At 45.2% G+C, this 20,945-nt stretch overlaps 1 protein-coding gene across 1 annotated transcript in view; it reads right to left on the reverse strand.

The window, feature by feature from the left end:
* Positions 1-19,027, reverse strand: part of CDCA3 (cell division cycle associated 3) — a 42,114-nt gene extending 23,087 nt beyond the window's left edge. The window contains exon 1 of the mRNA XM_069650635.1: positions 18,793-19,027. The gene's annotated coding sequence lies outside the window, so the exon portion shown is untranslated. The remainder of the gene's footprint in view (positions 1-18,792) is intronic.
* Positions 19,028-20,945: the final 1,918 nt, after the last annotated feature.

Genomic DNA, 20,945 nt, shown 5'->3' on the forward strand with positions numbered 1-20,945 from the left:
CTTCTGCATATTATATTAAACTGCTGGTACAGCTTCGTCCATTCATCTCTAGAGCCAATTGTGAAACTGTGGCAAGAGCTAGAATTGGGTCAAAAACGGATTATTGTAGCAGCTTGCTTGTGGGTATAGCCAAATCAGAATGCACTCCGCTTCAAACCATACAGAATAATGCGGCGAGAGTGATCACAAGTTTTCAGAGGGGAGATCAGGTATCCGACGCCAGGCGTAATCTACACTGCCTGCTTATAGGAGGCAAGAATTAATTTCCACCTATTGCGGATTACGCATATAGGTTTGCTTGGGCTCAGCCCTCTATATCCGAGTGACGTACTGGTGAGTAAAGAGAGGAAACACCAGTCAACTCAAAATACCAGCCTGCAACTAGCCCAAGTGAAGAAATGTGCATTCTTTGTGGTTGCTGCTAGGGCTTGGAATGCCACCCCTCCCGATCTTACGGAATTAAGATCGATTGCAATGTGCAGAAAGAAGTTGAAGACTTGCTGGTCTGATGATGCTTTCCTACGGCTGCACTGAAGTACTGGTGCTTTCTTTCATTGCTATAGACTATGTGCTCGGTATTGTAGGACTATGTTATTTTTACAGTTTTATTCTGTCTGCGCCCTTATGCCCCAGGGTCATGTGGTACGCTTTATAAATATATTAAAGTAAAGGGAACATTAGCACATGAAAATCGGCATGACATTAACAAGCCAAAAAAACCACAAGCAAACCGCCACACTGTTTTGTGACCATTCTCAGAATGCTTAAAAAGGCAAGTTATCACAGCGCAGGCAAAAAGGACAAGTCAGATTCCAGTTTAGACACGTGTGAAAACTGCAACAAAACATTCAGGAATCATTCAGATGATGGCGTGGTAGCCCACCTTTCATGTTCAACATCGTTCTAAAAAGTGAATCTCCCATTGAAATGTCAATGCGGCATGGGAAACACTTGAAAGGACATGGGAGCGAGAGGAAAGGCCCACGCTGTAGCTTCAGCGCCCTCTGGGCAATTATTAGAAAACGCATTAATGGAAATTAAAAGACAAGGCAACCTTTGAGCTCTTTCCTGCTAGAAAGAATGTGTAGACCACCGTTACCGCTTCCTAAACAGGTTCCTGTACCAGTGATTGAAGGCAGTTCATTTGAAGAAAAAAAAAAAAAAAACTGTACATCGTTAAGATCGTCGCGGGGAAGAGTTTTTGGCTGAGAATCATAAGCAACACGGACAATACGCACATTAATAGGAACATAGGGTCATAGGTTACCCGGAAAGAGTTCTATTGCCACAGACATTTTGCCAAGCCCTTTAACAATGTTATTCGTCACTGGCCCCTTAAGAGCACTGCCCCAGTAATAAAGAGCCAAACCATTTAGCAAACCCTTCATATACCTTCATCCCGCTTGCCAACATCAGCCAAAACATCACGACTTCCCTACACACCCGAATATAGAGCCCGTGAACAAAAACAGGGTTTACACAGAAGCAGGCCTCTGGAACCCCACCTGCATTGTCAAGGAATGTGTTGGATTGTAGACTACTACAGCTTTTGCCCTTTACCTAATGGCTGGCATCCCATCTGAGGCGCTCGTTTGTACTAATGGCACTGTCCACATCAGCCTCTGGTCGGCAGCAGTGTGCCCATGCAAATCTGCATTCCCTAAAATCGGCATCAGGCACTCTGCCCTCCAAGCCTCTTGGCGTAGGCCCTCCCAGACTGATGTGCGCCGAGCATTCAGGAGTCACTCTGCCTGCCTGCCGTATGCTTACCCTAAGAGGCGCTTAGAGGACTTGCAAATAGCATAATTGTGTGTGTTTAAAATAGCCATGTGGCCTGAAAGTGATGCAATGCACAACACTAAAGATTTTGCTTCACACCAGTTAAAAAGATACAGTGGAGCAGGTCCACATTGCAACTCGCTGGATAAAGTTTTTTGCTACGTGATCTGGGCCGATGAAGATTTAATTATAAAACAGATTCTCCGTGGATGTATGTGCATTTGGTAATTATAAGCTTGAAGCAACAATTGTTTGGTGGCGCTGGCTTTGGCACAGAGGAAGGGAGGCATTGCCAGTTGTTTAAAGGCCTCCTGAAGGCACAGCTCGGAGCAAGACCGATTGATGGTGAAGTTCCCTGGACACAACCACCAGCAGCAGTTCAAGGGGCACCTGGAGCACAAGCATAACCCCAGAACAACGACTTCAGGCGTAAACGCCAGACCAACTGCTACATGGTGGGGTTTGGGGGGCGAGGACCCCTAGCGGAGGCTAGCCAAGGTTCCATGGGAAGAGCCTCGGCATAGAGGGAAGGTAATCCACTTGGAGGTAAATACAAAGAATAATGCAGTGTCGCCAGACCTCAGTGGCCACATGGGGCGCTCTTTGTACATTCCCCACAGGCCAGAGCTGCATGGTCTGCAGTCCCTGCGGCATCCCTAGTTGTTGCAGCTACATCCCTGCCCCCTTTCTCTGGCAGGCAAGTAACAGCGCCCCCCCAATGTTGAGCCTTAAAATAGATATGCAAATTGTTGACCTTCAAGTATAGTTCGCGCCGAGTTGGCCGAGCAGATGTGTGTATCTTCGTGAATTCGCTAAAATGTTCAACGATTTACAAGTAGTAGTTTGTCATTTATATAGCGCCTTTATCCCATTAATATGGCCTCAACGTGCTTGTGGTGCGAACGCCCTTGGGGATCGAAGTGCAAGGTATGGGGAAATTGACAGAGGCTTAGAATGCATGTATACATTTGGCGGGGATTATGAAGTTAGGTGGGCTGGCCGAGCTCCAGTAAGGAACCCATGAAGGTCAGGCATGTGGATGGGTGCGGAGGTGTTCAGGAGAGTGTTCGAGTTCAAGAGAGACTTGTTATGTGTCCAGCTAGACCACATTTTGTCGTAGGTCATCGCTGCATTCCTATGTGCGTGGGAGGGTAGCCATTCGTGCGGCAGATGTCCACCGAGGTGGTGCGTGAATGGCCCAGATGGAACTTTGTCTTTGATGTAGCCGTTTGGTCAAATCGTCTAATAGATAGCCTACCCTCAAATCCTTCAAGTGCAATAGACAGGCTACCAGCATATATAATTCTAGGTGCAATTTGAAGGATGCCTGCATATATCTTGTACGTGCAGTTAATTGGCTGTCCTCATAAATCTTAGCGCAATGGATAGGCTAACATGTAGTCTTGGGAGGATAGCTCAGGGGCAACACGCTCGCCTTAGAAGCAAGACGACACGGAGCAACAGGTTCAATACCGGGGTCATCGCTTAGACTCCTCTGGGGAGTAAGCGCATTATAAATATATCTTCTAGGTGCAATACCAAGGCACAGTGAAAATAGACAGGCTTTCCTAATGCATCTTCTACGCACAATAGAATGGCTGTCCTCACAATCATCAAGTGCTGTACACATTCCGTCCTCCTATACCTTCTAGATGCAATAGGAGTCCCTATACCTTTCTAAGTGCTGTAGACAGGGTACAATCAAGAAGTCTTCTTAATGCAATGCAAGGCTACCTGCATATGCCTTGTGTGTCATTTCCTTGGCTAACTCAAATCGTCTAAGTGCAACATATAGGCTACTCTCATATTTCTAAGCGTAATAGGCAGGCCATCCCTAAAAGCTTCTGGTGTCATAGACTGGCTATCTTTGTAAAGCGCAACACATTGCCCAAGCTATTCAAGTGCAAAACCGGCCTGCCCTAAAGGTTCCTGAGAGGTGCACTTAAATTTAGGCCAGCGATGGGGCAGCATGGTGGGGGCGCCAGCGTGTCAGGGATCGAACAAAGCTCCTCCCATTTCTGAGAGCTATCTTGACCTTGAGAGTATCCACTGAGCTCATGACCAATTACCAGGTGCACCATCAGGTGGTCGAAACGCAAAAAGGAAGGCCTTTTAATCTAATTAACTAATTGTGTTGCTTGGGTGTGAACTTGTCGATGCCAAGGATCACGAGGAAGATCGACACAAGCAATAGCAGCCAACCTGGTTGTCAATAAGGGGCTGCCATTTTGTACATAGGGGCCCCAGCCATGAGAACGAGGAGATGATATGGTCTACTGTTTGCGTCATGAGTGATGTGGTGGTTCCTTAAAACGCCTTTAACTACGTGGCAGCAGGGTTCGAAACCCTCTGCTGGCATTGGTTTTTTTTTTTTGGAAGAAAAACAAAAAAAATAAACAAATAAACGCTATCCTTGCAAAAGGTCAGGGCCATTTGCACGATACTGGCCCTTGCTAGAGAGTATGGGGATGTTCGAAATGTATTTTCCATTAACTGCAGTAAATGGCAAATGCGAGTTTCACTGTGCATTCCAGTCCCTTTGGGGGCGAATGCATTTTTTCTTGGGTCGATTATGTAAACTAAGGAACTAGCCCTACAAGTCTAGTGGGATTTTTAACAATTTGCAAGGCCTGAAGGTGATGAGCTTTTTTTTCTTCCTAGGGGGTTGCATTTATTCTGTGTCTGGTTGCCAGGATGTCTGCCACACACCAATGCTTGTTCAATGTGTGCAGAGTCGGAAGGTCACCACAAGGAGAAAGGGAGGAAAGCTCTGCCTGATCAAGCAGGGCTGCAACTTGGTTTCAACAGCACCCATTCCGGGCTCTAAACTCAGTAAATGAGCACATTGACGGTAGTGAACTAGAGAACAGAGTGCAGGTTGCCAGTTCCTTGCTTGTAATTGAAGTTCCACGTTGCTAGGAAGCAAGAGGCTGCTTGCAGGACCAGCACAAACAGCCATCTGCTGCTGACGAGGAGCCCCCCCCCCCCATGCTGGGCCTGCCCACATCTTGCCCATGCTAGGTTTGGGCCTAAAAATTAAAAAGCAGAGTTATAGACCTGTGCCCATGTTTTAGCTTTCTCCCTGTGCCATTTCCCCCTCAGTCTTTCTCCACTCCTCGATTGCCTTGCTCTTTTCTCCATCGTGACATTTTCACTCAGGCTTTTGCTTTCCTTTCGTCCCCTCCTCTACCCTCGACAGCCCTTTTGATTTGTCTCTCAAGACCTGTTCCCCTCTTCCCCATATAAACTTGTTCCCATGTGTTCCTGTCTCCACGTTTCTATTCCATCTACCTTTCAACCTGTATGCCCCTCCATATGTCCCGATCTAGACATTTCTCATTATCGTCACAGAAACCCATGCAATTTAGAAATTGTTTATTTTATTATTAAGTGTCCTTGCGAGATCCTCATCGGTTGAGTTATGTGCTATGCAGCTACGTTGCTCCGCTCAGACTGTGGGCCCTTGTGTGCGAAAGCCTTGCGTTTGTATGCACCTGAAAGATGGAGGAGGTGCTGGCTGGGATGTGTGCAGGAATGGGAAAGGTGGTGGCCCGAGTGCATGTGAACGGTTGTGCTACTCGGGTATGCGAGGCTGCAGCGTTTGTACATGCCACCACTTCGGCTCCATCAAGGCATCAACATCCAATATTGCGAATCCTGGTGTTTACAGTCTAGATGAAACATAAGGGTAATGTGTACTGCCAGGTAGTGGGACCTCAATATGGTTCTAGAATTTCACTGGTAGGGACATCAGTTTTTGAGACTCCAAGGGAGCCTCGGATGTTGCAACAAGCAAGCCAAGAGAAATACACTTCTGATGTGCAATGTAAACGGTCACTGATACAATGACTATATGTGGAACAATATTGCGTTTTTTCGTGCAACTCTCGTGGCCAACCGGCCCGTAAAAACAATGCAGCTCCTGTGCATGCCTACAATAAAAGACTTGCACTGGCGAAAACAGAAAACAGATGGAGGTACGGTTTATTGATAAATAGGACTTTGCTAGGGAGAATTTCATTGGGTTAAAAAAGAAGGTTAAGAAGCGATATTAAAAAAGAGCTGCCGTGCACACATTTTACAACGGGATGCTGAATTTATGCTGGCAATATTGCAGGACACAAATATGGGGGCGTTTTGGGAAACAATAGGCCTGATCATGGGCAAGCAACCACCCAGATAAATGCAGTTTCAGAGGCGAATTGGGTGGATCGTGTCTCAGCTCTATATTCTAGTGAAAGTACATCTGTGGAGCACTGGGTTAATTGTGGCGAGTTAGGCACTAATCAGTTGGAGAAAGACCAGAAAATGGTTATGGAAGTCATTCGTAAAGCAAGGGACTCCAGGGCACACGACCCTAATCATTTCACCAATAAACTATTCAAGAAGGACCCGGTTTTGCGGTCCTTAGTTTCATCTATCCTGTTAAGGGAAATTTTATGGTGTGAAACGATACCCAGAGTACTGCCCATGTAATAACTGTGTTTAAGAGAGGTTTGAACACCGACCCAAAGAATGACCGCCCTATTACCATCTTGGATGCAGATGGTGAGGTCTTTGCATCCCTCTTATTAACACACTTGGAATCTTGGGGTAGTAGGCTGAATAAACGTCAGACCGGTTGTAGAAAAGCATGAATCTTAATGTAATAACTTCAGACCCTGCTTGGTCTGGTAATTACAACTCGGTATTCGTGTTGTCATTCTACCTGCCTGCCAAGTTTGAAAGAGTAGACCGTCATCTCCTTCGGTCTAAACAAGTCAAAAGGAAAATTCCTGATGGGCTATTGAAAAAGATTATTGGGTTTCACAAGAATAGCGCAGTCCAGGTTGGATTGGACCAATGTGGACAGACTTCCAGGAAGATAGAGACTCGTTCTGTTTTGAGGCAGGGTGCATTTTGTCCCCTGCCTCTCTAATTTATATGTTTCAGATGTGTATGAATATTTAGATCCTGTATACATTTCCCCTCCAAGAATTGACCAGTTTGGCATTACCTAGATAGCTTATGCTGTTTCGCTTTCATTTGATTGTACCCCAATTGGCATACACAGGCTTTTAAGTGCTTTCTTGAAATTTGCAGAGGCTACTTCTTTAGTAGTACTCGCAAAGACTAAGGTTATCCAGTTTACCAAGAAAAGGAAGGTTCTGATGGAGGTTGGAGAAGGCTAACTCGACACCGGTTCACAACTTGGTGCATTTGGGCTGTGCTATTTGTAGTAATACTCATAAGTTATTTATGGACCTGCAGTGAAAACAGAAGGCTGTGGTATTGTGCAATCAAATGATAAAAATCAACCGACAGTATGGCCAAACAAGCCTTCACTGAATATGAGGGGAACCTTGCTCCAAAACTGGTGAATGGGGCGGAGCTTCTCTGCCCAGAGGTTTTGAGCTTCTTTGAGAGGACAGATTGATGCATGGTTTTAAGAGTTTTGCAGCAATTCACTTTGAATTGGGACTTGGTTCTCTGCAGGCTTTTAACTCTGTATAGAAGTATATTAAATTCTGCAGGTAATACTTTGTATGAATAACTGTTTAAGGGGCTGCATAAAAAAAAATAAAAAATAAAAAAAAAGGTACCTTGGCGGCATTGGAAAATGTATGTGACTCGATCCTTGTGGAAATAAGTACAAAGTTGGAGAATGTTCTGAACAGGTAAAGCGATCCCTTTAGCAGTGGCATTGGGTCTCCACTATAAGTAAATTACATGAGTTCCCATCTACGCAACATCTGAATTGGGAGCATAAGCAATTGGGGGTGCAGATGAGTTGTGCCCCCTACCTGAATGCATTCCCAAATCATTATTAGACAGGACTTTTGATGATTTAGAAGACATGTATTCCTCACGAGGGAAATTCTACTGCAAGGCTCCATGATTTCTGAGGAGGAAGTCCCATGTCGTTTTTGCAGGGACAAGACAGAACTGGTAACAATGAAGCATATATTGGTTTACTATGAAGCTGTAACTACACAGTGCACTTTATTTTTCAGCAAGATGGTGAAAAGAATTAGATTTATGGATGGCGACTCATACTGGTTGTACAGTCTTGGTGAATTGGTTTTATAACAAGTTTTATGTCCTAAATGAATTATTGAGTTATTACATTTTAATATGATATAAAACGTCTAAGTATTTGTTTATAAATGACACATTTTCTTAGGGCTGGCTAGTTGACAAATTGTATTTGATATAATCGGTTTGTAAAACATTGTTTATGGTGTAATCCAATTTGAGGAGTTCATGAATATAGAATACCATGAGTGAGCCGATTTGAGTAACCCAGACTGAACTGAATCACTAGTTAGGACTTCGAATTTTGCCAAAAATTAAACTGTAAAAAAAGAAAATAAAAATTGCCCAGATCACACACTTTAGTTAAGTGCTGAACCTGGGATGAGAACAGTCTCTGCAAAGCAGGTACTTGGATCAAATATCTGCCCAATAGGAGTTGGTAGTAAGGTGTTTGGCCTTCAAGAACGTTCCTTTTTATGGATTGGACATGAGCACTGGAGAAATCAGAAACCACCTAAAGGGATATACACGTGCATACCAGTTAACTATGCACATCACCATTTATCACCTAGTATCAGCCACCTACTTTATCAGTGTGAGATTAGAGAAAACTATTGCATATCCCCAAGACTCATTGCCAGTTCTCCTAACAAAGGTTATGCCACAAGCCGCCAATTGGCAACTGTTACTGATATAAAGGGGCTGGGGTAAAATTGTGGTACCACAAGCTGCATCCATCCACCTGGCATCATGAATAATAATAGTCGGCCTCAAGCAATGCAAAGGATTTAAACATCACAAGACAAAGTGTGGCAGGGTACACTACCAAGGCGCCAGTAGAAATATACAGCATCCCTACTCCCCACCTACCCAGTCTCAGGGGTGCTCCACCTTCTGCATCAGCTACGTCATCAAAAGCAGAAACACGTAGGGGGGGGGGGAATCTGAGATTCAGGTAAGCAGATACATCTTCTTTATTAGTACATTACAAGTAAACCCAACCAGATACTTCCAAGGCTCCTTCTCAGCTGACCAAGGATTATACATCACCTTCTTATTCTGCATTCTGCTCAACAATCCCCACATTCTTACCTTAACATTCCACAATGGTACACTGCTCCCTTTTTTTTTTACAATGTAAAAACAAAAACCTAAAATGGTTAATTAAAGGAACGCTCTACAGAAACAAAAGCAACTGTATATAGCACAAATGAAAAACAGGTAGGGGAGAATGCAAATGAATAGGGAGCAAACTATATACAACAACCAGTACTAAAAACAAAGTTGGAGAAAATACAAAGAAACAGTGTACACATGGAATGCTGTACATTGAAACATGGTGCATGTTAAAATAAATGTAGTCTTATTCAACACTTCCACAACACCGTACTGGGCGAGTACTAAGTTCTCCCTGAGCCTTTTCTTTGTGGACCAAGCATCTTGACCAATACCTTTTTGTGGACATCGCAATTTTGCACAACGGTAGTCTTCCTTTCACAAAGGATCTCGGAACTCACTCCTCTCCTGATCTGCAATTCTGCAGGTTTTACCAGACACTTGACATTCCAGACTCTCCCATCCACTTACTTTACCGCACCATGGAATCTTTTAATGACCTCCATTAGCTTAGGCCAGCTTGTAGCTCCTTCCAACCTAATGCGAGGGAGTTACTCGTACCCAATCCCCTCTCTTGACCATACAGTCCTTCGTGGCATTTCTGACATCAAAATAAGCCTCATTATTAACATGCTTCTTGCCCTTGATCACATTCAAAATCAATATTTTTCAAGCATGCTCTACCTAACAAAGCTGGACAAACCCTGGAATTTGGGTTCCTCCCACCTTAAAACTTCAAAGGGGGATACGCCAGTGGTGGCATGAGGGGTAAACTCATAAGCCACAACCGTGTCCTTAGCAGCCTTCTTCCAGTCACCACCTTCTGAAATGGCAGACTTTATGCTATCCTTGATAACCCCATTAAATCTTGACCATTCCATTAGTTTCGGGATGATATATGGAACTGGTTTTGTGTTCCAAGCCATTGTTTTTCAAAAACACTGCCATTTCCTCAGAAATGACCTGAGCGCCATGATGTTACAATAGTAATGGGATAACATTGCCTCATGAAAATCTCATCAAGAAATGTAATGTCTTTGGTACAGATATTTGCACCCAAGCAATGTCTGCCCAATGTGAGAGCATGTCTATTAATACGATACAATAAACAATGACATCTCACAGGTCCTATAATATCTAAACCTACTCGTTCCCAAGGGATAGAAGGAATGGACATGAGCGTCATGGGCTCTACCCTTGCAACACAACCTTTGGCAGTGCTTTCACACTCCGTGTACTCCCAGCCACCAATTATCCTGTCTTATTAGCTGCTTTGTTTTGGACATGCCCCGATGTCCTTCGTGTGCCACCTCGAAAGTTCTTTCCCGAACATCTCCGCTCAGTACCAAACCATCTTTTATTAGAAGCTCATCAAAAACACATATGATTGCATCCGGGACCAAACATTTAATTTGGTTACTCTTCACACCACCTTCAAGCCTTTCTTTGAAATTAATCATCACTGCATCAGTTAACATGGCTTCGCGACACTCACTCTCCATTGCCACCTCTTGGAGGACACTCAAAACTTGATCTTCCTCATCACCGTCATCACTCATCGTCTATCGCATTCGTCAACCTTGAAAAATACTGTACGCTGCCTTGTTCTTTACACCCGGAAGATACTCCATCTCCCAGTTGTATTTTTGCAAACCTGCAATCCACTTGCAGATTCTGAATGACACCTTATCCAAGGCCTTCGTGGTGAGAATCTCCTTCAAAGGTTTGTGATCAGATCTCACTATAAATTTCACACCCCACAGAAAATAAAACTTTTCAATTGCCCACTATCGCTAGTAACTTTTTCAGTTGGGGAATAGTTATTTTCCGCACTCAACACCCTAGATGCAAAAGCAACCGTACACTCTCACCTCCCCTCACACTTCTGAGCGAGCACAGCGCTTAAACCGTGATTGCTGGCATCTGTTGTCAGCACACTTCTACTGCTTTGGATCAAAACTGCTCAACGTGGAAGCTTTTGCGTAGGCCAATTTTAACTCCTGAAATGTTTGTACACATTTTGCAACTTCACTGAAACTGGACGTCTTTCTTAACCAAACTTCTCATGTGACTTGCTCACCATCACTGGAATACATTTGGCACCCTATTCAGCCATGGCAAGGAAAGAAACGATCTTCTCCTTGTCTGTTGGACTGGGGAAATTCACAATATTGTTTACCAAATCCATTTTCAGTCCAATACCTTGTTCAGAGATTTTGTGGGCCAAGTATGGAATAACTGGTTTGCTAAACTTCAATTTGTCCTTGCTCAAAGTTAAACCTGCATTCATGAATAAGTCCAGCACTTTTCTCCAGCATAGACTAAATCGTCATCTTGAAAGCACAGGACTCCTTTGTCATGGAAAGGTTGGTACATAAAGCGCTGAAAAACAGCTGCAGGGGACACTAAACCGGAGGGCATGCAGCTACATTGAAACAGGCCCTCTGGAGTAATGAATGCTGTTAACATTTCTGGAAGAAGGGTGTAGAAAGATCATGTGATACGCAGACTCCAAATCGAAGGTAGTCCTAACTTTCGCCCTTTTGATAGTTACTAACACTTTAGATATATTGGGTAAAGGATGCCTGTCTGGTATCACATCAATTCACAGACCCAAGATCAATACAGAGCCTTAACTTTGTTAGGTTTATGCACTCCCAGCAAAGTAAAAACCTACTCCAATGCCTCAATTACCCCTAGCATTTCCATTATTTCCAGTTCAGCATTTCCATTATTTCCAGTTCCTCCTTTACAACAGCTCCAACAGCCAATGGCAAAGCCCTCAGTTTTTGTACAACCGGGACTGAATTAGCCTTCACTCCAATTCTGTGCACGAAACCCTTCAGATTACCAAACTCTCCACGAAAGACATTGTGCTGCTACAATGTGTTCACACTTTCTATTGCGTAAACCGCCTCAACAGCATAAGGGTTTAGCTTCAATCGTCTCTGGTATGACCAACAAAGAAGTGAATTATTATCTTTCTTTGAAACATAAACTTCCCCTTGGCAGACCTGTCCTTAAATTTCATAATCACCCAAAACCAATCCTCAAGCTCCATCCTTTCCCCTCCATATGCAACTGAATTGAAGTCCACAGAATCGAGGAAAAACTTTCCTTGTAATTGGCAAGTAAGTATACTTTGCCCGAGAATCAATCACCATACTAAAACCTACTCCTTCAATTTTGATGGAGGACATTGGTTTCTCAACGTCAGCATCATCCATCATGGTGATAACATCATTGTATTCTACACAAGGCATGTACATTCATCCAAATTTTCACACAACTCAACATTCTCAGCCCTGGTTCTGCAACAAGATGTAAAACGGGTTCTCTCCTGTTACATCTCTTGCATACAGCCTTGACAGATGGGCATTTGTCACTACTCGCAAGATGAAATTGACTGTCACAACAAAAACATGTCTTCCTCTCATCTCTCCTGTCAGCTTCCCTTCCTTCTTTGTGTTTTCCAATTCTCTTTTTGCCTCCATTCTTTCTCATGTTCTGTTTCTTCTAGTCAGTTCTTTTGGATTGTACTGCCGAGAGTTCCATAACATCCTCAGTTCTTTTCTCTAGCTCCTTCAGACATTTATGTGCGTGTTCTACCTCCTTTGCTACTCTGAGTGCTTCATCAATTGTCGGATTACTTTTGGACCACAAAGCCTCCCACACCTCTTACTCACTGCACTCATAAATTGGTCACAGTCTTTCATTCAGAGTTCTGCCAAATTCACAAGAGGCTGCCAAACCTATTATTCTACTGATTGTCCATTCTGTGAAAACAAGTTTGCAGCGCATAAGCCTTCGAAATTGATGGAGGTTGCCACGACAACCAAATGCAGTGCGTGTACGTACATTTAGACACCTTTGTGGCGCACAGTCGACAGAGGGTGCCACGACAACCAAGATGGCGGCATGTTAACTTACGTACTAGGGTCCTTTCCTCTGAAGGAGGATTGTGTTTCGATCGCATAACTTCAGTTCTTACGTAAAAAAGTAAGGGAAGTTTATCTTTGTGCTTAGTTTGTCTCAAATAATGTATTCTGCATTGTCTGGTGCGAGTGTAATGATGAGGCTTGTTTGTGCTCGACTTCCCGAATTGAAGTTGTTGAAGCTGTGGAGTGTGCTTATTCAGCACAGGCGTCGGGTGTCGACACCCAGAATACTTTGAGTGCTTTCTCAGTGTGGTGTTGGTTAACCGAGTACCCTGCCGTGCTGGAAATGGTGCAAATGTTATGGTGGGCAGACAGTAAACTGCAATTGGAATGGTTAACATATTTGGGGGCAGAGTTTTGTTTATGGTAGAAGTGTATGGTGTACTGTGTTTTGGGAGATCCGCTGCCTGTGCCCTGTGGGGTACCCACGTATGTTGTAATTGAGAGGCAAGGCATGTAATAAGCGGCATCGCAATTTGCGATATAATACTGCTGATTTGCTGTATATTTAATCAATCATTTCGCACCAACTGCGATATGATTTCTACACTACAAAAAAAAAAGTTTTAAATAAATAGTGCCCAACACAGCAGGCGAGGCAGAAGCACCCGGGCTGGCTAAAAATATGCATCAATGTTATGCCGAGCCCGGATGAGGCGTCATCACGCAAGAGGTGGATCTCAGCCCCCCTCTCACTCTTGGTTCAAAGGTGTAGGTGTGCTTAGGGGAGATTTGGGTTGGGGAGCCAGGCCCTTTTGCAGCAAATGTGGTGCTGGGTGTTAGCAAGTGGCTGACAATATTTCTCCTGCCCGTTCGGGGGGGGAGAGTGGGGAACTATTATTGCCAGCCACTCACTAAAACCAGCACTTCCAGCAATAACGCAGCCTGCTGCAAGAAGGCCTTTTGCTTTGAAAAAGGCTTCTTTGAGCAGCAACAGGCCCGGCTGAAGATGAGTGCCTGTGCTGCCGAGGACGGAAACAGTGGTGCACAGTCAGACTGGGGCATACAATTGTCTCGGGCACCAACGGAAAAGTGCTCCACAGTTGCAGATGGGAGTTAATTCTTTTTGTGACGCTATTTGAATAACCCAAGGGGGAGGTTTCCGATAAAATGTGATGCAAATTGTACATTTTAGAAAATACTTATTCAGCAACACTGGTCAAACCTATTAGCCACATTGAGTAAGCAACTCAAACTGGCCCACATTGGCAAAAAAGGTGGGCCACTTTAACCCAAAAAACAGGCCCACACAAGCATTTTGCGTTTTTGGTTAAGCCACGGGCCTCTTGCCCTATAGGCCGGTCAGAGTCTGCAGTGGTGCATGGAGGTTAGCTGCCGAATTTATCATGAGGCAGGCAGCCAGAGCCAGTAGGAAGCTTTACACTGGCCATAACTTGAGCACTGAAAAGCGCATATTAAAAGCCCCAGAACGAAAATCGTGACTTTTTTTGCTGTGCTTTACAGACTAGAAACATGGGGGCTCGAGGCCTCTCATTTGCAAGGATAGAAAGGCCCTGATGCAGTCCCTAAATGCAGGGCTGGGTGTTAGCCAAGTGGCTGGGTGGGAGGAATATTATTTCCAGCCACTTTCTAACACCCAAGCCCCACAGTAACAACAAAGGCCTTCTGCAAGCAGCAGGCTTTTCAAAAGGGCTTCTGCAAGCAGGCTTTTATGTGCAAACAGGCCTGGCTGAAGATTTGTGTCCCCCGGCACCCCTGCTGAGAGCGAAAACAGTGCAAGGAGGTTAATAGCTGCCAAATATCACAAGGCAGGCAGGCACCCAGCAGGGAGCATTACAGTAAAGGGATACAGCTTTTTTTTTTTAAAAAAAAAATCTGAGCACTGCAGAGTGCATATTTTGGCCCAGAACGAAAATGGAGACCATTTGCTGTGCTTAAGTGACTGCATACTGGAAACATGGGGGGCAGTTGCTGGACCCCCTCCCCCAGAGGCTTGCAGCCTCTTTGGTTTGTAAAGGAGAACAAACCATTGATGATGTCTATTCTCTCTCTGTAAATTGTGTTGTTGGGTTTTTGACTCATGCAATTACAACATAAAAAATCCTCTAGAGATCTTTCTCTATGATAACAATTTCGAAGAGTCGTTTTTTCAAACCAATTGTGGGAGCCCTTCGTGTACGAGTACCCTTGAACCTATTCATTGGTGTATTTTGTTTCAGTGTCATGCTTTGCCAGGAACCAAACTTAACACGGATCCTTTATAAACAAGACAAATAATTTCCAGGCTTTATCCTGGGGTTTTAACTACGACAACTGTAGCCGGACCATAACTTTTGTTTCCTTTCATACAAAACACAACGTTCTTTCTATGGTGTCCTGCTCAGCCAGGGTTATAAAGCACTCCTTAAGCCCCTCCTTATTTATACGCCAAGCTTTGTGCCGAGTTCCCTAATTGTTTGGCAGGCAAAGTTGAAAACAACTAGGATCCAAGCAACTGTGCACCGCTCAGTAATCCTTGTAGTGCTTCCTCGATCATCTATATGTGGAGAGAAAGATCATATAAATAAAAGTATGCCAAGAAGCATTTCTCCAGTAGATGAGAGCAACAAAGAAGATGGCACAGTTTCTTTTGTGATCTGACTTCCTCAGACCCTTTCTCCTCTTTGTGGCAAATCTTCAAAGACTCATTGGTTCACAGTTAGCCCACACCCTCTGAAAGTTTCCCACAATGCATAAATACTCAGATCCCTTTTTAGATCTGTAATTTATGTTAGTATGCATTTGTACAGCGCTGAATCACCAACATAGTAGTTTGAAAGTACCAATTGCTTATCCAAGCGATATTGTGTCACTGCCTTGGGTCACCTGACCACAGTCTCCTAGGAAGACTAGCATGAGCAAGGGTACAACCTTCTGCAGAACCTAGAAGAGGGGCTGAAGAAACATGAGGGAGAGATGGTTAACTAGCAGACTCACTTTGAAAGACAATAGTATTACGGGGTCTTGTTAACAGAGCTACATAACCTCCAGGACTGACCTGGAGACTAGGTTCTCCACAAGACAGCGGGCGATCTATAGGATTCCTGGCAAATATTTTATGGGGGACAGGAAATAATCCCTTCACTGGATTCGAACCTGTGTATCCTATGAGACACCAATGGTGTTAAAGACCATTCTGTTCAGTGAGCTATCTTGCAAACTGAATATTAAAGGGAGTTTTTTTTTTACCCGACAACCCACCCTTCACTACCACTGCCACTGCCACCCTGCTTTACATTTTTTTACAATAGGTTGGCTTTTGAGGGGCTGTTCAGTTGTGGCGACACTAGATCCATAAAGCTCTCAAAATAATGTACTTATTTGTAGGTTGAATGTTCACTGAATATGCTGCCGCGTCCTGAGTATGGTGGTAACTGAGCCTACTAAACCACCTGTAACTCTACTGTCGAGTTTTTGGTAGATATCTGCTTTACATATTTCTATAGGGGCTCATAGATTTGTCACATTGGTTTATTATGATTTGCCCACCTCAAGTAAAACAGAATATTCTTAATGAAATTCATTGAACATATTTTTGCCAATTAGACCAGAGAAAACATTTTGTCAATTCCCTAAATTGTGGGCTGGTAAGTGTGTTATCCTGGGCCAAACAGTTGATGCTTCTACGCCTCGAGTGCCAGACACACACTGTAAACAGCAGCAATATCACGGTCTGATTGCTAATCACCACCCAAAATACAATCATGATTCACAAATATAATGTGACTCGTGGGCTTTCCTGTCCGTCAAAAAACATTTGGCAGCAGTTCCGGAGATCGCCTGCTTCTCCTGGGAAACCTAGGGCCCAATATAGAGGTCTGTGTAAAAATAGAAATGTGTTGTTCCAAGTAAAAAAAAACAACATTTCTTTAACTGCACCATATTCTGGGACCGATACAGAGGTTGCGGTGAACAACATGTAGAAACATGAAATGTGCCCCCCCCCAAAAGCACCCACATTCCTTCTGAGGATGACGGGAGGAGTGATTCGAAGCAGCCAAGAAAACAAATATAAAAAACGTGTAGATTTAGTGCTACAAGGTTACCATACACAGAGCACCTACGGCCCAAATGCAAAAAGCACAACGCACATGTCTACAGTACAGAAAGTGACGAGCTTGTAGATCCTAAGTAGCACTTTCTGTAATGTAGAAATGTGGCACTGAATGGGATAAGGAAACATTTCAGCCAGTCCTCGCGTTAGACGGTCTGCTTGGTACGCGCGCAGTCTGCCATCTTGTAGTCTTTTATTTTAATAATTTTAAAACATTCTCTGCATACAAAATTTCATTTTTTTAACGGAAAAGCAAACATTTCCTAATTAATGCTGCCCGTTTTCTACACCAACAACACCTCCAGGGCACTGTTAATTAACACCTCTTTAGGCTGGGGTAAAAAAGGGCGCTTTTGGCCTCAGAATACAGTCCTTGCATGCGAGGTGGTTGGCAAGGCTGTTACCATGCCATAAATTTGCAGGAGTGGAGGACTTCGTGTATTGCTGCCACTCCCGTATTAGCTCAGAATCCATATCTTCATGGAAAAGTGTCTTTATGCTGAGACACAACACTTTCCATGTAAACACGTACCTCTGAATCAGGCCCTCTGACAGGGAAAGAATGTGGTGCAGTGGCCTGAAAGCCCCGGGTTTTGCATGAGCCTGATTTACAGCTTGACAACAGCCCTAGCCACCATGGGGAACGCAGGGCAGCCACAGCGAGTGTATTGTCCTCCCCACAGCACATCAATAAAGGGAGTTAAAATATGATATGGCATTTATAACGCACCTATACACAAGTGCTTCAAGGTGAGATGAGGCAAAGGAGGGGAACAGAGGGAAGACAGACAACGATCTTACTAGGCCAGGTGACATTGAGTCGTGCAAGTGCAAGGGAGGGCAGTACATAGGATAATCAGTAAATAAATAAAATACAGTAAATAAGAAGCATGGCCAACGGGTGGCAGGTGCAAGGGTAAGTGCAGACATCAGGTGTCAAGTGCTGGTAGGGGAGTGTATGGATACAGAGAAAGCCCCAGAGTGCAAGGCTTGCCAGGGGGTGCAACTGGCGGGGAGGGGACCTGGGCCCGGGAACAGAGGGTAGCCAGGAGTTCATCAGGGAAGAGAGAAAGCAGAAGCAAAGAGGAAGGTCTTGAGGTGCTTCCGGTACTGGAGATGGTGCTCCTCAATTTGCAGAGGCAGGGAGGCTGTTCCAGAGGGAGGCCGCAGCCGAGGAAAGAGATCTACCACCAACTCGTTCCTTGGAGAAGCGACTGACCCTGAGGGAAAAGGAGGCGGATGAGCGAAGAGCTCGAGAAGGAAAGAGGAAGAGAGAGTTGAAAGTATTGAGGCCCCAGAAGGCCTTGTAGACAACACAGAACTTAATCCTCACAGCCACTGAGAGCCAGTGCAGAGATTTCAGTCCTGAGAGAGACGATCCCTGGAGGCGACACCTCTGAGGTGCCATTAAACTCCACTGCACACTCCCCCCACTCCTTTATAAACATTGCATTTCTTAAACTGCAGCACCACTTTTCCAGTTTAATGAGAGTTGAAGAAAACGTTATTGAATTAGAAAAGTGTCAGTCTTTAAAGAAAGGCTTGCCGTGCCACTGGAGCACATGTTAACTCCACAACGTGTGATTTTAGCAGCTTTTGCTGCTGAAATGCACGATATCTCGCCTCCAATAGTCCCAGCCACCTCCGAAGGATTGGTGCTGGAAAGTGGACGGGAGAATGTGGCATTTCCACGGGCCCCTAGAGTCTCCACAGAGCCTGTAAACAGCAAAACAAATCGACCAAGAGACATTCATTCTCATGCAAACCTGATGAAAGGAACAAAACATATTCAATACGTAAGCATTTGCACCCGCAATACACTACCCGCGGACTCCCCGTTATGCACCGTCCTTTCGCAAAGCAGGGGTACGAGACAACAACCCTTCATACCTGGCTCTATCTCGGCTCGTCTGAGAATAACCTATCTTTCGCCTCCGCTCCGTCACTTTAATGCATTCTCTCTCCAGCTTTCTAGTTTGCTATTTTCAAATCCCGCGCTACAGCCAATCCCTGATGATAGGGCTAAATTCCTACTAGAGGAACGGACCTAGCTACGCGCCCTCATCACGTGAGTTACGCATTCCGACCCACGCAATTTGCTTTCAACATAGTCACCCGTGATGTGTCTGTCTTCTTTCGTGTGCTGTTTTATGCTGTCTGTTGGTGCCCAGCCTTACCTCATGACAATTAAGGAGCGGCAAAGCCCGAGTAGTAATAGGCATCTTGCATACAGTTGATGCACGCTCAAAAGCTTGTGAGATGATAGGTGTGTCCGATGGGCTTTCCTCCAAGAATGAGAGGGACCCATCCAGTTCATAATTAACCTCTCCAGGTGGATTATTGGTAAACCCGGTTATATCACGGAATATTGATTTTAGAGACGTAGGCATAGCAGAATGTGAATACGTGAAACGAACCTGAAGTACATGTTAGTACCCAGTGAGTCTGAAGGTGTTCAATAAGGGCAGAACCATCTCTTTTGACAACCCGGAGGACGCTCATACATGGATGTATGTAGCCCTGGTGTTTTTGCTCTGGCTTCTGCACGCTCCTTACCACTTGTGAGGGATTGAAAGGTACGCGGGTCCTTGCTTTAAGGCATTGTTATGTAAAGAGGAAGAGCATACATGCCAACCCTCCCAATTTAGACTGGAGACTCCTGACTTTTCAGTGAAAAATATTGCACATTTTTACGTTGTTCTGCTTAAAATAATGTAATCGCCAATATATTCTAGTGCCAGTGCTTCCGTGAAAGTGCGGGCGGGTGCCGTTCTGCCCACCAGATCTGACCCTGGCAGGCAGGACGGCACCCGCTCGTAGACTCATAGTGTACCGGTCCAGTAACAACAGTGCCGGTACACTTACCAGCACCGTTGTAATGAGGCCCTGTGTGTAATCTGAACGTGGCAAAGGCGTTTCTTGCTGAGCTGAAGGCAAATAAGGAACACGTCTGAAAAATCAAGGTGTCATAAAGATGGCGGTGGTCGGGACCTGGAGGAGGCGTTGCTAACAAAGCAAGTCCGGGTGGAGGCAGAGAGGAGCCGGGACCCAGGTGGAGACTGTGTGGGAACGAGTCAGCAGAGCGACCCGTGGCACATACCAATACCATAACGGGCTATGAGGTGTGGCGGATAAAGCAGATGCTCAATGAGGGCTGTGGCGATAAGCCCTGCAGCCGGAGGGGGACTGAAGTGCTGGAGTCAGCTGGCGAGGTGGCTGAAGCAGCCGCTCTCTGAGCGGCTGTTGATGGCAAGCCTGAATTGCAAAGGTGAGCTAGCTGCTTGGAGATTGGAGGGGACAGTCACACTGCGTGTGGGACATATGCTCTCACGGACTCTGCTGGAGCAGTAGATTCATGTTGCAGCCCGACCCCCCCTCCTCCTCCACACTGCTTGCATGCAGAAGCGGGAGATGGGTAGGAGAACAATACAGGCACCGGTCCGGGAAAGAAAGGAGCAGCCAGAAGGAGGCATAGAGCAGCCCCGACGCGAAGGCCCGGGTGCAAATACACACCCACATGACATCATAAGCGTGACAAGGTAGTGCAACCTGCGGCCTAAGCAGTGACGGCCCAAGCGGGACGGATGCGCTGTAAACGCTTAAGCACATGATACAAAATCACATTGGGAACGAACCCGCGCTACATAATCTAAATCACCAGGCGATACTGCAGGCCGCATGAGGCACGGCAAGTAGCTACTCCGCACGGGCCAGCTTACAGATGAGTGCTATTAGGCTTCCCTGTCACTTGAGAGTGCATGACTGGATGACTGGGTGCACCCCCCGACCCCTGGATATAATGTAGGGAAGCACCGCCGATTGTGAAGCAATCGACAGTCATACAGAAACAGCCCAGTGGGGGATGGCAGCGCTGGAGGGATCCGTGTAAATAGATCTTTGTCACCCCAACAAGAGATAATATGAAAAGATGCTGTATTCCTTGGGGTGGTGGGCGAGCAGCTGGCCCAAATTGGCCATGTCACCAAATAGCGGCATCAAGTAGCCCGGATGTGGGAGAACACATGAAAAGGTGTACGTGCATA

The sequence above is a fragment of the Ambystoma mexicanum genome, chromosome 3p (genome assembly GCF_040938575.1).
Source record: "Ambystoma mexicanum isolate Mex_15411 chromosome 3p, UKY_AmexF1_1, whole genome shotgun sequence".
In the NCBI taxonomy this organism is placed as follows: domain Eukaryota; kingdom Metazoa; phylum Chordata; class Amphibia; order Caudata; family Ambystomatidae; genus Ambystoma; species Ambystoma mexicanum.